The sequence below is a fragment of the Poecilia reticulata genome, chromosome 6, assembly GCF_904066995.2.
Source record: "Poecilia reticulata chromosome 6, P_reticulata-male-v2, whole genome shotgun sequence".
Lineage (NCBI taxonomy): Eukaryota > Metazoa > Chordata > Actinopteri > Cyprinodontiformes > Poeciliidae > Poecilia > Poecilia reticulata.
Window position 1 is genome coordinate 10,033,216 of NC_088835.1, and position 14,681 is coordinate 10,047,896.

Consider the following 14,681-nt stretch of genomic DNA (forward strand, 5'->3'; position numbering starts at 1 on the left):
CAGGAAGCTTTTTGGAGTCCTTGAAAGTGAAAGAAATTTCTTGGTCACTATTGTGACCAGTGAGTTAATGGGTTAATGAAAAAAAGGACCAAAAAAATTACAAAAAAAATCACAGGAAGCCAGAGCAGAACAAAAACTGGAATCCAGTAGCAAAATCTGGCAGGGAATGAACGGGGAAATAACAGGATTAGGCAGGAGGAACTGGCAAGTAGTGACTGAGAAAGAGTTGATTTTAGAATTTGCTTTAAAGTTCTTGTATATGTTCTTGTATGTGCTGACATACATAGCATAACATCCTGCGTTACATCCTGATTGTCTTTGTCAGCTTTTAACTAAATATCCTATTGCTCAGAATAAACAAACCTGGAAAAACAACTCGGGATCCTGACATGTTCAGTTTTCAGAAAACTTTAAACTGCTCTGCCACTGGTGAAAATTGTGACAAGAATATTGATTCTGTTACAATTATCCCACATTTTTTGAGACATTTTTGTCCTTTACTGTTACACAATATCCACACCACTTAACGCTTGAGCCACTAAAGATATAAATCAGGTGGGCTTTATTCACACACTGAGCTTGATTGCATGACACTTGAAATACTGTATCCTATCAAACTAATGCAGCCAAGCATTTCTCACTGATTGCAATGCTGGTTCCATTTCTATATATTGTGCAATATTTGGAAGCAGTTAAAGAAAAGTTACTTTTCATCTTGCTTTGTGCTTCTCTGTTGCAGCTTTAAAATGTAGACAAAAGCTTAAATAGATGTCACAATGATGAGATGTGAACAGCACCTTCCATTAAACAATGCAAATTATTTATTCTAATTGAATCTAAGTTGACTTTTACGTTAATCAGTGAAGATTTTTTTTTCTAATTTCCATTTATCTTTCTTGCTCACACCTTCTAAGTAACCACATCTGTGACGACTCAGGTCTCGCAAACACGCCTTGTGCAGCATTTTCAATACATCAACTATGTATTACCTTTCAGAGGTATCAGGGAGAACATTATTACCCCTTCTGGCCATGATCATTTGCCCCCCTCCTCACCTCCCACAATGTCTCTGCTGTTTTTGATCATTCTGGATCTATTTCCTCTTGCGGTGAGTGAAATAGCTGGGTCTTTGAGAGCCCACTTTGTTCCACCTGGGGGTTATTTCCACTCTCCTCATGATAAGACGCTTTTGAAAAACTCAAGACTCTGTGTTCAGTCTGTCAATGTTACCCAATCTCATTTATCAATAATCCAAAGAAAAGAAATTGATTCCACTGTAATTGGAAATTACAAATTGCTTGATTTGTGCTTGTTTATTTGCATTAACAGTTTTTCTTTTCTTTCTCGGTTTGTTTAAGGACAGCATTTTGTCTACTCTAATAAACTGACATGAAGTTATTTTGCTGTAATTTTATGATTGAAAAGAGTGTGTTGGTACGGATTTTACAAAAAGCACCAAGAACCCTTTGCTCAAAGCTCAGGAATGTGTCACCTGGTGAAACAAGTACATTTGAAGAAAGCCAACGTCAGTCACAGTTGAGGTTTTGAGCTCTAACACTTCCCCTGATCTGAGAGCAGTCATTATACATGATCACAGTCATCTCCTCCACTGGCCTCCGCTGTACCAGCAGCACTTACATAACACACACGTCAAATTTCCTTTATTTGCACATCGATTTCAACTGTTTCTCCATTAACCTTTGCTGCCTAAACGTAATGTATGTAAATGTGTGAAGCGTTGAAATCAGCTGCAGTCTGACAGAGATGAACTGGAACATATAAACTCCCAAAAAGCAAAACTTGAGGGAGCCAATTTGCAGCTTCTATCAATTTTTAAAACTTGTTCTGAGTTGTGTCGAGGAAAGAAACTCAACAATGCGATGTTAAATGAAAACATCTTCCTACAGACACTGGTTGACCCAGATTCCTCCAAGGGAAACATTATTAGAGCAATTCAGTTTCACCCAAATCATTATTCACATAAATCTAAACAATGTCTCCCCTAAAGCTAGCATTCAGTCAGATTTCATGTTCAACCAATAAAATAACCATTTTGTCCAAAAATATACTCTTAAATACTATAACATTAACATTTTTTTTGCTGCTGCTGGTCTGAGTGGCTGAAGAAGCTGACTCCTCATCACTGTTACTTTGGTTCTGCCAAATATGAAGGAGGCAACATTCAGTGCACTCTTCGCCTCGTCACATGCAGAATACATTCTTACCACTGATCACATTCCAGTAGTGTAATTACTTCTGTCAAACACCGGTAAGCGTGGCAGTTTCTTAGCAACAGCTATAAGCTCATTTCCAGCTTCCCCACCGGACGTTATTTCTGATCCGACTGAAACAGGACTCACTGCTTACAGTGTAACTCGACGCTGAAAAGATTCTTCTATAAATAAATGCACGTCGTAAACCCTCTGAATTAAAATGATGTCACCTATGTAACACAATGGTGGAAGTGCGCAGTCAGTTATTAAATTTTATGTTTTGTTAGAAGGGAATCTGGAGTCAAAAGCAAACCGTAAAAATACTAAACAGGAAAAAAAATGGAATAGATGCAGTCAGACTTCTGGCAAAAAAATTAATTAATAAATAACTAAATATATAAATAAATAAAACTCCAGGTTGTAAAAAAGCTGCATTCATTTTTAAAGTTCAAACAAGGATCGCATTAGTCAGCATTGGCTTGGGTTTCCTTAAGCCTGAAAGGAACAACTGAAAGCAAATAGCATCTGTCGTCAAAATATAAACCTTCAAATACGTTTTATCTTCTAACCTAACATGATTCTGAAATACTTAATTCAACGCCAGATGCCAAGAGGCTCGTCGGTAGATATGGAGGCTTCAGTCGTCAGGGTTCAATTCCCAGTACCGGACCACTGCATGTCCTCTCTTTCGCTCTCTGAACTTCTTTACTAGTAAATACTGATGAACAATCACCAAACTCTTATTGCTCAAACATGTTTGTCTTTTCCTTTTTCTGTTCATGTAATGTTTACCTGTGGCCTCATCAGTCGTGTCTTTGTATGGTTATCCTACCAACTACTGACCCTTTGCAACGTGACTTCAAAAGGTCAGAAAGCATCTATGCCTTCTGACCTTAAACACACAGTACATGTAGTCTAACAAAAAGAAATTGGTAAGCACCTAGACTTTTGTAAGCTTCTAACTCTGCTCTGGTGTAAAGTGGAAAGCCCTTCATGTCACAGTGGTATAAATCATGTGACATAAATTCAGGCACTCCCGTTCCCACCCCGGTGGCCTGCGAGGAAAAGCAGCTATAAACAACAGATGAGTGTTTCTTTTTCTTTACGTTCAACCTGAGTTCTTTAATAATGTGGGTAAGAATGTTACAAAGAATGCAGCCAATTCTATGAAGATGTAGGTCTTCATATCTTTATTCAAACTGTGCATTGTCACGCGTGGATAAAGGCGTCCCCCAGGTGTCGATGCTTGGTCCCATTCTCTTTAGTATCTCCATAAATAACTCGTCTCAAAATGCAACGGACAAGAATGTAATTCTGTGCTGACAAAACTTCTCATCTTTATCGTTCATGACTGCCTTTCTAAAATGACACACCTTTCAATAATAATAATAATAATAAAAATAAAAAACAAATTTTGCTTATCTTTTAGCGCAAGAAAAAAAAACTTACACCACACACAATTTTTACTAATGCTTGACTCTGTTGTGCACAAAAATGAATCTTCTTTGACAAAATTAAAACTTGCTGTCTTGTAGGATTAAGATTGTTATGTAATTCCTATTTTTGCACTCATCAGGTTGATGAGTGCCCTGTGTGAGGGTGCTGGTGCCTTTAAAATATTTGCACCTTCATCTTTGTCAGGGCTGCACACATCTTGGATTGCCCACCAAGTATATTTCAACTTTAAGATTAAGAACCACTTGAGAGCTGAATGTTCATATGCTGATTAAGCTGTTAACCATCAGGCTGCTGCAAGAACCAGAATCATCTTGATATATAAATTTTACAACTCAGTGGAAATAATCCCGGTTAAATAACGATTAAACACATTTTTAAAAAGTGAACATAGTTCATGCATCTGACTGTGAGAAACTGCATTTAAAATCAACATAAATATGCTTTGCTTCATTTCCAACAAGCGGCATTGATTTCTCCTACGTTGAGGTGAAGTGGAAGCGTCTTTGAGATAATCCGCTTCCGTCTGGAGTCCTAGAAAGACGGGCTCTGTGCACAAATGGAAACTTCTGGCTTGCCTTTGGTCATTATTCATCCACCCTTTCGGAGCTGGCCTGAGCTCCGCATGTCAGCATGGATGGCAGACGACAACCCCAGGCAGTGAGCTGAGAGAGTCAGCCTGGGTCTTCTTTACTGAGCCAGTGGCTCAGATGGCTGCATGAGTGGCAGCCAAGCAAACAGAAGGGACTGGAGCACAGATATAGCTGTGGCCTCGTTTAGGGACGTTTCGAATCATTGAGCTGGTATTTGAAAAAACAAACAAAAAAAAAAAAACCTCTAATCTTCATTCTTTTCATTTGCTTAAATTAAACTCATCGGAGCTCAAGCGTGAGCCAGAAGTTTCCAGTTTTGTGATATCGGGTTGTCGTCTTAGGAAGACTGCTGAGGAAACTGAAATTTGGTGCACAAGTTGTCTTTCTCGTCGCAATGCAAAAGTTGAAATATGTGTTTGGCAGAGAATTGTTAAGCTGATATAGATATATGAGAATGTGATGTGATCGGGGAAGACTGGCTAAAACTTCCCTTCTATTCGGTTGATTTTTAAAAAATGTTAATAAAAACATATAATGGAAATCATCCAAAACAAACAACTGCCTACTCATTTACGAGAACCGTTACAATAAAGATGACTCGTTAATTCAAAATTATAAAAGAAAGACAGTGATATCTCTCAGTATTAAAAAAAAGAAAAAGAGAAGCTCCTCCTGAAAACAGACAAGATACACAGTGAAACTCCACACAGCCGGTAACCACAGCAAAATAATTACTTCTCAGAAACAGCAGGAAGCTCTGCAGCAGGACCTACGAAGCACTTACAAGATAAAAGCAAATAACTTCCTGGAAAAACAACAGAAAGCTATTTCAAGAGTCTTCTTGCCGACTTTACCAAGTCAAGCTCCAATTCTGGAAAGACTTCTAAGGATACACAAAGAAAAAGGCTTAAATCTAACACCATTATCCGCATGTCAGAAATTAACCCATTCATGCATAGTGGTCGCTACAGTGGACTGCTGTCTAAAAGCCATTTTCTTGTGCTTCTTGTGGATTTTTATGTTATAAATGCACACAGACCACTGAAGTGGACACTAATGCATCATAAAATACACTATCAACTACTGGCCATCAGCTGCAAATGCAAGAAATTATTTTTGTTAAATGCAATATGGTGGTCAGACTAAAAAAGCATTCCAATCGACCCAGTCCCTCCTGCTACTGTAGACAACTCTTGCAGGTAAAAAAAGAATATTGTGACATCAGATAACCACTAAAAAACAATACTACTGATGTGTTTTCAAATAACAACTTTGTATTGGGAGAAAATTACAATTGATCACCTAAAAAATTAAATAATTTTTCTTTTTTTTTAAACAACAAATTTTCCTACCTTTTTATGCTCTAAGAATTTTTTTTTAAATTTGTAAAAGGTTCTGACACAAAGGATCATAATTCATGCATGAAAGTGTTAAATACATTCAGCAACAGCAAGATGCACAAATTGTTCTCCAGGTTAGGACTGATGATGCACGACTGGACACTGAGGTGCCTCGCAGTCAGTGAAAGAACATGCATTTCGAAGAACTTTTAACTTCTGCTTACTATCATTCTCAATGTTCCCTGTCAATCCGTACTACCACCTGTGACAGCCTGGTCCTCGCTATGCAGCAATAATACCTGGCTTTTTTTTTTTTTTAGAAACATATTTATGTTTTTTTGGTTGTTTTTTTTTCACAAAATCTTCACTTGAAATTCCAAAATTATTACCCAGCTGCATTTCCTAATTAAAACTGCCGAGATGTTGACCATTAAATGGGTCTCTGGATATTTGAGCTGGAAAACCAGCGTTTTGATTAGCTCCCTGCTCCCCATCTGGCTCCTCACTGATAGCATTGCTGCGCCGATACGTCGCCGTTTGCCTCGGAGTGTATGGCGTCGCGATTTTTAGTCATATCTTAACAAGCCTGCCTTTACGTACTCGCTAAGCCAATCCCCGGCTACTCCCTCCCCCCCCCGTGCCTCCCGGAGGGTCAAAGTAATCACACACATTACAACGTAGCTTCTGGCTGCCCAACAGGGAGACAGTGATTGGGCAGCAATGTGTTCTAAAATTAACAGCAATCTGTCCCTGGAGGAGCCCATTTATCTCACCCAGTGACTTCAGCGCGGTTGTCGAAGCCTGGACCCGTGTTAGACCGAAGTACAGATTGGGAAGGGGGGGAAGCAGTGGGCAAAACTCCCTCGGTCTCTTTCTATAATCAGGAAACCGGCTGCTATTTGGAGACACCAGTCAAACCAGAGCTGACAACTCGGCTGAAACATCAGCCAATCTGCTGCTCCTGCTCTTTGTTTCCTGTTCACCTCAGGCAGTAAAGCTTGACGCTCTGGGCTCTTAATGTGGCGTCTTTGACCCTCGAGGCGATCTCTGAATGCTAGAGTGATTATGAAGCGTTTATCTTCATTCAGTTGCTTTTGTGCAACATTATGCTAAGCCGATGATTGGGTTAGGAGAAAGAAATGCTATAAACCTGTTGCCATCAAAAAAACACTTTAGAGGTAAAACTCAGCAGCATTTAGACAGCTCTTACTGATGCATTGTACTTTGTGACAAAGTTTTAACACTGTTTTAGTCATAAACACTTTCTCTGTGGCTATATAAGGAAAAGTCAATATATATTTATTAAAAAAATACCCTAATATAATACTGCTGGCAAAATAGTTTTCAGTAGTCAAAGGAGACCCAGTAACACCAAGAACTGACTGACACCTTTTTAGTAAATTCACATTAACTCCCTCCCCCCAAAAGACATTTCTTCACACCTTGTCTTCTTTCACACAGTCTGATTTAATGGATTTCATTTTGGTTTAGAGAGGATTAAACACACAAGTCCACTTTCTTAATTAGTGTCAGGGTTTGAGCTGCAAGAGTAAACTGAAGGTAAATGCTAGCTCCTTTTGCTGTTTCAGAGAAATAAGTATTCAAATAAATGCAGAAGATCTGATTAAAAATGGTGCAAACATAAAAACTGACCAGTGAGATTAAATGTAATGGTTCTGGAGTTTGTGGATACTCGTTTATGTTTGTTGCCTTATCTTCCTTTTAATCAATTAAATTGAGTCACCCTGTTGCTGAAATGTGGTATACGAATACAAATAGATAAGCCTTTGCTTATCTATTTAGGACCTCATGTGAAACATCCACTGACCTTCTGAGGACCAACAGGCCTTTTTGGGACCAAACAGAATGAAAGTCAATACAAAGTCCTCGGACTGATACAAGTAAAAGGGTGTGTGTGTGTTTGTGTGTGAGAAGGTTTCTTTACTGCAGGTTTCCATCAAGACGCAGCGTTCACACAACGACTGCAGTCTCCTGGTGGGGCTGCTGGGACTGTAAAGAGCCGTAGAGTTACGTTTCCTTTTAACGAACCTCTTACTAACCTTGGAGATTCTTAACGCTCATGTCCTGTGTGCTTTCCAGGTAACCTCTGTGGAAATAATGACTTCTGGAAATGACAGCTCCCGCGAGCTGCTCTGTTCTTTGAGCAAACCAACTCCAGTGCTTCCAGCTTGAGATTTCTTTAAGCCTCCTCAAGAAATCTCAAGCTGCTCCAAGTCAAAATACTTTTCTACATGTGACTCTGAGAGAGAGGAAGAGAGAGAGAGAGAGAGAGAGAGAGAGAGAGAGAGAGAAGTTATTTCTCAAAAAGTTTCTCAAGAAAATTTTTTTTTCACTTTTTACCGCCACCCAAGCACTTTTAAAAATTACTCCTAAGGTTAAAAGTATTATTAAATTATTGTTATTCTGCTCCAGCTGGCAAAAAGAAACTGATACAGCATGGCAAAGTATACCTTTGATGAGCAATAAATGTAACTTATTCTTTTTTATGTTTTCACTTGTACAGAAAAAAATTTGTTTTATTTTTTTAAATAAATACTGTTGCAAAAAGCACAGCACTATGGGTAATGAAAGGAGCTAGAATCATGGAGGCGAGACGACTCATTCCTATAAATGTCTGTTTCATCCTTATAAAAAAACTAAAGGACTTTTGGCCACTCGATATCTTTCCTAACTCTTTTGCAGCGTCGTCTGATTGCTACCAACTTTCCCCTCCTAAACTGTCCGAGCTGGTTTAAACCACCTTGTTTCGTTCATTTTCACAACACGTGAATTTAAAAGCAATTTGATATTTATAACAACCGGCAGATGAGACAACTGGCTTAATCGAAACAGCAACATTTTAAGAAAAAAAAATCCCCTCCTATGCGTTCTGAATTTCTTTTGCAATGCAGGGCTTCTGCACTCAAAATAATGTCATTTATGCATTTGGTCGGCGGAATAAGACAGAGTATGGCAGGAGATTTGCTACGGATGCCGATCTTGAACTAATGCTTTTATACCTCCCGGGTTTTCTGCGTGGGTGAACGTGACCTAACCAGCCAGACCTGGAGCCAGACACAGATCAGCCCGCTCTCTGGGAAATAATTGACACATGCACAAGAGCGAGGGAAAAAGGTTTGCTGTAGAAACCAATACCAGGGCCGGCTAAGACCCTGTTTCTGCATGCTGGTTCCTTCATCGACATTCCCCGACACTCGATAGATCCACCTTTTGATAGAGCTGACTGGCCGATGTCGACACAGAGGAGCTTTTGGAAAACAAATGTCAAAACCAAGTAGTTTCATTGACCGCTCCGCCACCCCCATCAGATGAAGTTGACATCAATAAGAGTCTCTTTCTTCAACAAAACATGGTGGGATGCTGAGTCAGTCAGCAGGGCTTCACTAGCAGATCTATCAGACGATTTAAAAGGATGGCTGTTTTGAAATAATTTTATGAGGGCAAGAGATGGTCACTTTTACTTGAAGGGGTTTATAATTTGTTCAAAATTTGACTCTTTTTTTGTCATAAAATTGTTTCTGTTCTATTGCCTTTAGATTAGATAAAGTGTCTATAAAACGTACTCACCCACTTGGTTGATTTTCCTTTTTGTTCTTTGTACAAATCAAGCATGATCAACACAGTTGTTTGGCTTCTTTGACAGAAAATCCTTTAATGTCAAAGTAAAAACTGCTTCCACAAAATAATTATGACTAAACAGAAAATACGCAACATAAAATATGCGACTCAATAGATATTCTAACTGCATCCAAAACCCAAACTCACCGTCAGAGCACAGTTTCAGAGCATAAAGGTGGAGCAGTGAAACATAAAAATTTTCTGTTCACTGTTAACTTCATTGTAAAGTGTGAAAACATTTTTGATTTTTACAGAAAACTACATTTTATTAGATTAACAAAGGAAGAGCACAGCAGCTTTGCAACCTTTTTTGTATTTTTGTACAGCAGCAACCAATCCTGTGATCTTGTTTCATACACTTTCAGTTTGGCAACTCTCCACCATAATAAAAAAAGACAACTGTATTTTTAAAGTTTAAGTTCCCCTTCTTATTCAAAAGACAGTGTGACGTAAAAGTTGAAACATCTTCCGCCTTAACGGTGGAGTGAATCGTACGACAAGAGTGCAGGCAAAACTGGAGAGGGCATGTAAAGAACACGGTGTTCTTAAACGAGAATAACTCAGAACTTACATAAAACGGCAACAAATCAGAGAGGAGCGGGGAGCGAGCAAGTAACGGAAATATCACTGGTAATCATGGAAGGAGCCAAAACTGAAACGTTACATATATACTGAGGAAGACGAGGAGAATGACGAGGGGGGAGCAGCTGAGGGAGAGCGCAGGCAGAGGACAACGAGGTGATGGATAACAGCTGCGCTGAGACACATAAACAGAGAAGGAACACAGAGGAACTAACTAAAATGTGAGAGAACATAATCCAGATAGATGAATGATAAAAAAATAAGTACAAAGAAATAAACTCAAATGTGAATCAACCATAAAAAACAATGGTGGAAATAGAAAGACAAATCAAACCTGAACATGCCATAACGTTTTCAGCCACCTACATGCTGCTGATTTCAGCACAAATTTTATTGAACAATATCAAATTAGGCATAATTAGAAAACAATTCTGACTAAAACCGTTTTAAATATGGAGTGAATTCTTCCTTTGCTCAGCTCAGTTTTAACAGTCTCGACTCTCTTACCTCCACCATCTTCTTCCGTTCCACATGCCTGCGTCTTTGGGAAGCGGCGGATGTGTTTTGCGGCCAGGAAAGCGTGCAGCTGAGAGCAAACGACTGCATACAGATAATCGTCGTGTCAAGGAGCAGAGCCACCGGTCGAGACACGCAGGGAACAGCCAAAAGAAATGAAAACAACAACCATGGAGTTCGTTAACCGGGGCTGAACTCTTGTTTAATTTGAGTTCTTTCTGATTTAAAACAGGGTTCAAGTTACGCTCTTTAACAAAGTAATAAACTTCCGACGGAGTTGAGTGGTTTATGAAGAAAACCACCAGACTGTGTGATATGTAATGCATATTTAGAAGCATATACAGTGCTTTTCTAGTATTAGCGGCCACTCTAAGCCCTTACATATTGCATAACATTCACATATATTCCCATTTTTAAAGCAGCAGCAGGATGCAGTAACTTCCAGTAAGGAAAGTTCAACATGGGTTGGGATAACCTCTCTCTAGGTGCTAGTTTATTTCCCCCCTTTCATTTTAGCTCATATTAAGTAGCCCAATAACCTAGACTGATATTTAATAACATGTTAATATTTGTAAGAAATGATTCTCTGTATTTCACTTATTTGTGTGTGAGCTGAGAGCGTGCACACTTCCACAGACTCACTCGAGCTGTTCTTCTGGAAAAAAAAAAGATAAAGGATTTTAAATCAACCATTTTCTAAGGGATTACGGGAAATAGCTCACTGCTTTCAGTAAATGCTCTTCCTCAATTTCAGTCTCATTTCAGAGGGTCAGAATACCTCGGAAGGTCTAAATCTGTGGAAGAAATACTTTCAGAGGATTTTTGTCTCCTGGAAGAAGAAGTTTGTATGAAATGACTTTGGAAAAGTTCAGAAACGCTGAGTCCTTTTTTTCTCTCTCTCTCTGTATAACACTTATCCAAACTAAACTTAATACAATGTAGTGCAAAATTCGCACAACGTTTTTTTTCAGAGGATTACATGGAGTTGCACTATTAGTAAAAGGTGAGGGTGGAGGGTCATCGTTTGGTCACACTGTAATTCCCCATTAAATAAAACTTCTGAGTACTTTACTTATGATTAAAGTCTAGTGACGCTTGTTACAGGCAAAAACCCCTGTCACCGAAATCCAATTAAAAGCAGAGGGAACGGGAAAGGCTCGAACCTTTTCGGAAGATATTGAAGCATGTTGAAGCCGAGGTGATTGTGTATCTGGAACAATCTGCATTTTCTCATTTGATCTGAATTTTAAACATTTTAAGAAACCCTTAAAGACGCACTTTGACTCTCGTTAAAAATACAAATCTGAGTTTTTCCAACTGTTTTTATGCTTTAATGTTTTCATGGTTTTAAACGGATTTACTGTGTTTCTTTAACTGACATACATACAGACTTAATGACTCAACACTTCTTCCTGTTATGACAACTTATTTTTATTGAAAAGCAGGAAAAATTGATATTTAATAAACTAAAGTACATACACATTTGTGTTATTTATGCTGAAACCAAATGACTTTGACAATAATTTATGAAATTATTCAATTCAAAAATGCTTAACTAATCCCAAAGGGAAATTAAATGTTTGCTGTAAACCAGAATATGCAAACTTCTGCAGAGTTGTTGTAGATGCTGGAGGCTGTGGGCAGAAAGAACATCTTATTGCAGTCAGTATTGTAGTACATCTGAAGAAGCCTCTGACTGAAGACACTCTGTTGCATTACAGTTTCATGATGAGGATGCTCAGGGTGCTCTGTAAATGTTTTTCATTTTATGACGAATCTTTCTTTGTATAATTAATCTTAGCACAATCTGGGGAAACAACAGTAAAAAATGCAAGAAAAGTCTGTCTGCAGTAATTACTAGGTTTATGAGCAGTAGAGTCAAAACACAGTAATATGGTTAATTAAAAGTTATTCAGACCCCAGGGTCTGTTCTCTACATATATTAACATTTAACATGTTAAAAGTTGCCAATGTGGGGAATATCCAATTATTCAGGAGCTTACAAACATCAGCGGGATCGGTTTGGTAAAACCTCAGTAAAATTTTGCAGAGGATTTGTGAGCACTCTTAAAGTAAACACGCAGAACCTCAAGGTGCATCGTTTCCATTCACTAAATTCACGGTTCCATGGTTCTGTACGGTTCCAATGCACGAAGCCCAGCAATTAAAAAAACAAAACAAACGTTTGCTCTAAAACGAGACCCTGTGTTTTGTAGCTTCAACGCATCGTTAACATCCACACAAGCAGACATGATTTGCTCCTCGAAAAGAGGTTAGCACATTTTTCAGAGTACATGGAACAAAAAGGCTGCAAAATAAAAAAAAAATCAAAATAAGTCTGCAGTGTTTGTTTTTCAAAAGGATCACACTAAGCTTGTCTTTGATTGCAGCCAGTAGGCGGTCTTTGTTTTCGGTTGGTTCTCAGTATTTATTCTTTTGGAGAAATGAAGATAAGAAAAAAATGAGAGCAAACTGTGGTAGACCAAATTTTGGTTTCCTTTTTGTCATCACTGCCACCTCTTCATTAACTAATTTGTTGCACTGAAAAGCCAATTAGTGATTTCTTGCTGACAAAAGATGTTTGGCAGAAAGACATGTTGGCACATCTGAGTTGGCACCGAGAGTACAACAGAGTTTAGCTTAGCTTAGAGTTTGTTGTGCAAGTGTATTTTTAAGCACCAATGAAAGATCCTTCAAAATATGCTGCAGCCTCAGATTGTATAAAACGACATCAAACATTTGTTCATTCTACAACACGTCACACACGCTCAAAGAGTCAGACAACGCATTTAATTTGATGTTGCAAAATGGAGGTCAATATCTTCTTTCTATTAGAGATCTCTTGACCTTCTGCTCTTGTAGAATAAATAAGATTAAAGAACTGTCTGGATTTGTCCTTGGTTCAGTAACACGATTAAAGATTGCTCCGTCAATCAGACTCACAACATATGTCTTCTGTATTTAAATATAGGCAGTAATTGTCCCTCTGGGTTTAGCTTACGTTAGAAAAACATAATGTTCATTAAAGCAAAGCAGGCTCACAAGATAGTTTCACTTAGCGGAAAGAATGGCAAGGATTATTTCAAAGGACTTTTATTCCTAAAGGGTCTGAATGATTCAACTAGATTAGACTGACTGACCTTTATTGCCCAGTAGGGCCAATTTTATTTTCCTCAAGAGTCAGCACAAATACGCAGTCAGTAATCTTCACTTCACAGTCTTCTTGATCAAAGAACTACAACCAACTATAGATCTACTGATGCTTTATTTTCCTTAACATTTATGCTTAACTGAAGGAGATGACTCTGCATGGATTCTCCCTTAGAGGCGATGATGCTTATGTTACAGGTTTCTTCTAGGAACCTCCAACTCATTTGTAACAATTTGCAGCAGCATAATCAGTAACAGCATCAGGAAAAGCTGCCAGACCTTTTTTTGTCTAATGCTGGGCTGTTGGTTCACAGCACTGCTTCTGCTTTGATCAGTCACAAGATTTTATTGGAGTCTAGAGGATGGCTCTGCATGCGAGTTGTTTTTCTCACCGATTTTAGTTTGTTCGCATAAACAATGACTCTTATCAACAGAGTGTGTCATCATGATGATGTTGGGTTTCGATATTTCTTAACAAAAATATGCAATGACTCACATGTATTGTCTTTTTGAGACGGCACGCGTCTTCTGCGTGACACAGATGAGATATTTACTCACTAACTAAGTTACAAAAATTTTTATTTTGAATGCTTTGTATAATCCATTGGACTACATGCAGGTCTGTTGCTATGTGACATGGAGAGAGACAGATAATTAAGAATCTGAGAACGATGTCAATCATTAGGGATGATGTTAAAGACAAGTCAGTGTACTTTACTGCTAAGCCACATTAGCCAACCGTATGACCGCAACACAAGGAGTAGATCAATGCATCTCTGATTGAAACAGCATTTCCCACAGACACGATCGATCTTTACAAGACCAACAAGCTAAACCAGTGTCTTGAATCATGATGCAGTTTGCAAACTTTGTACATTTCAGCTACTTTACACTTAACATCAACCATTCGAAAAAACACAACACCTTCTAATGGTTTACGAAAGTCCCAGGTTGATGTTGTCGTCCATATATGCTAAAAGACTGTTCCTTAACAAAATCTGTTTTTGTTTTTCTCCAAATTAATTTTATTCCCTTTATTTTCTGAAACCAATGTGTTGCAAAGGAAATAATTTCAAAAAAAAGTATCTCATCGTGGAAAACGCTTCACACTGAGCACTGTCGCTGTAGACCGTAAGAACAAATGTAGCTGTGAGGGAAAAAAAATAACGGTTTAGTTATTAATCATATACCAT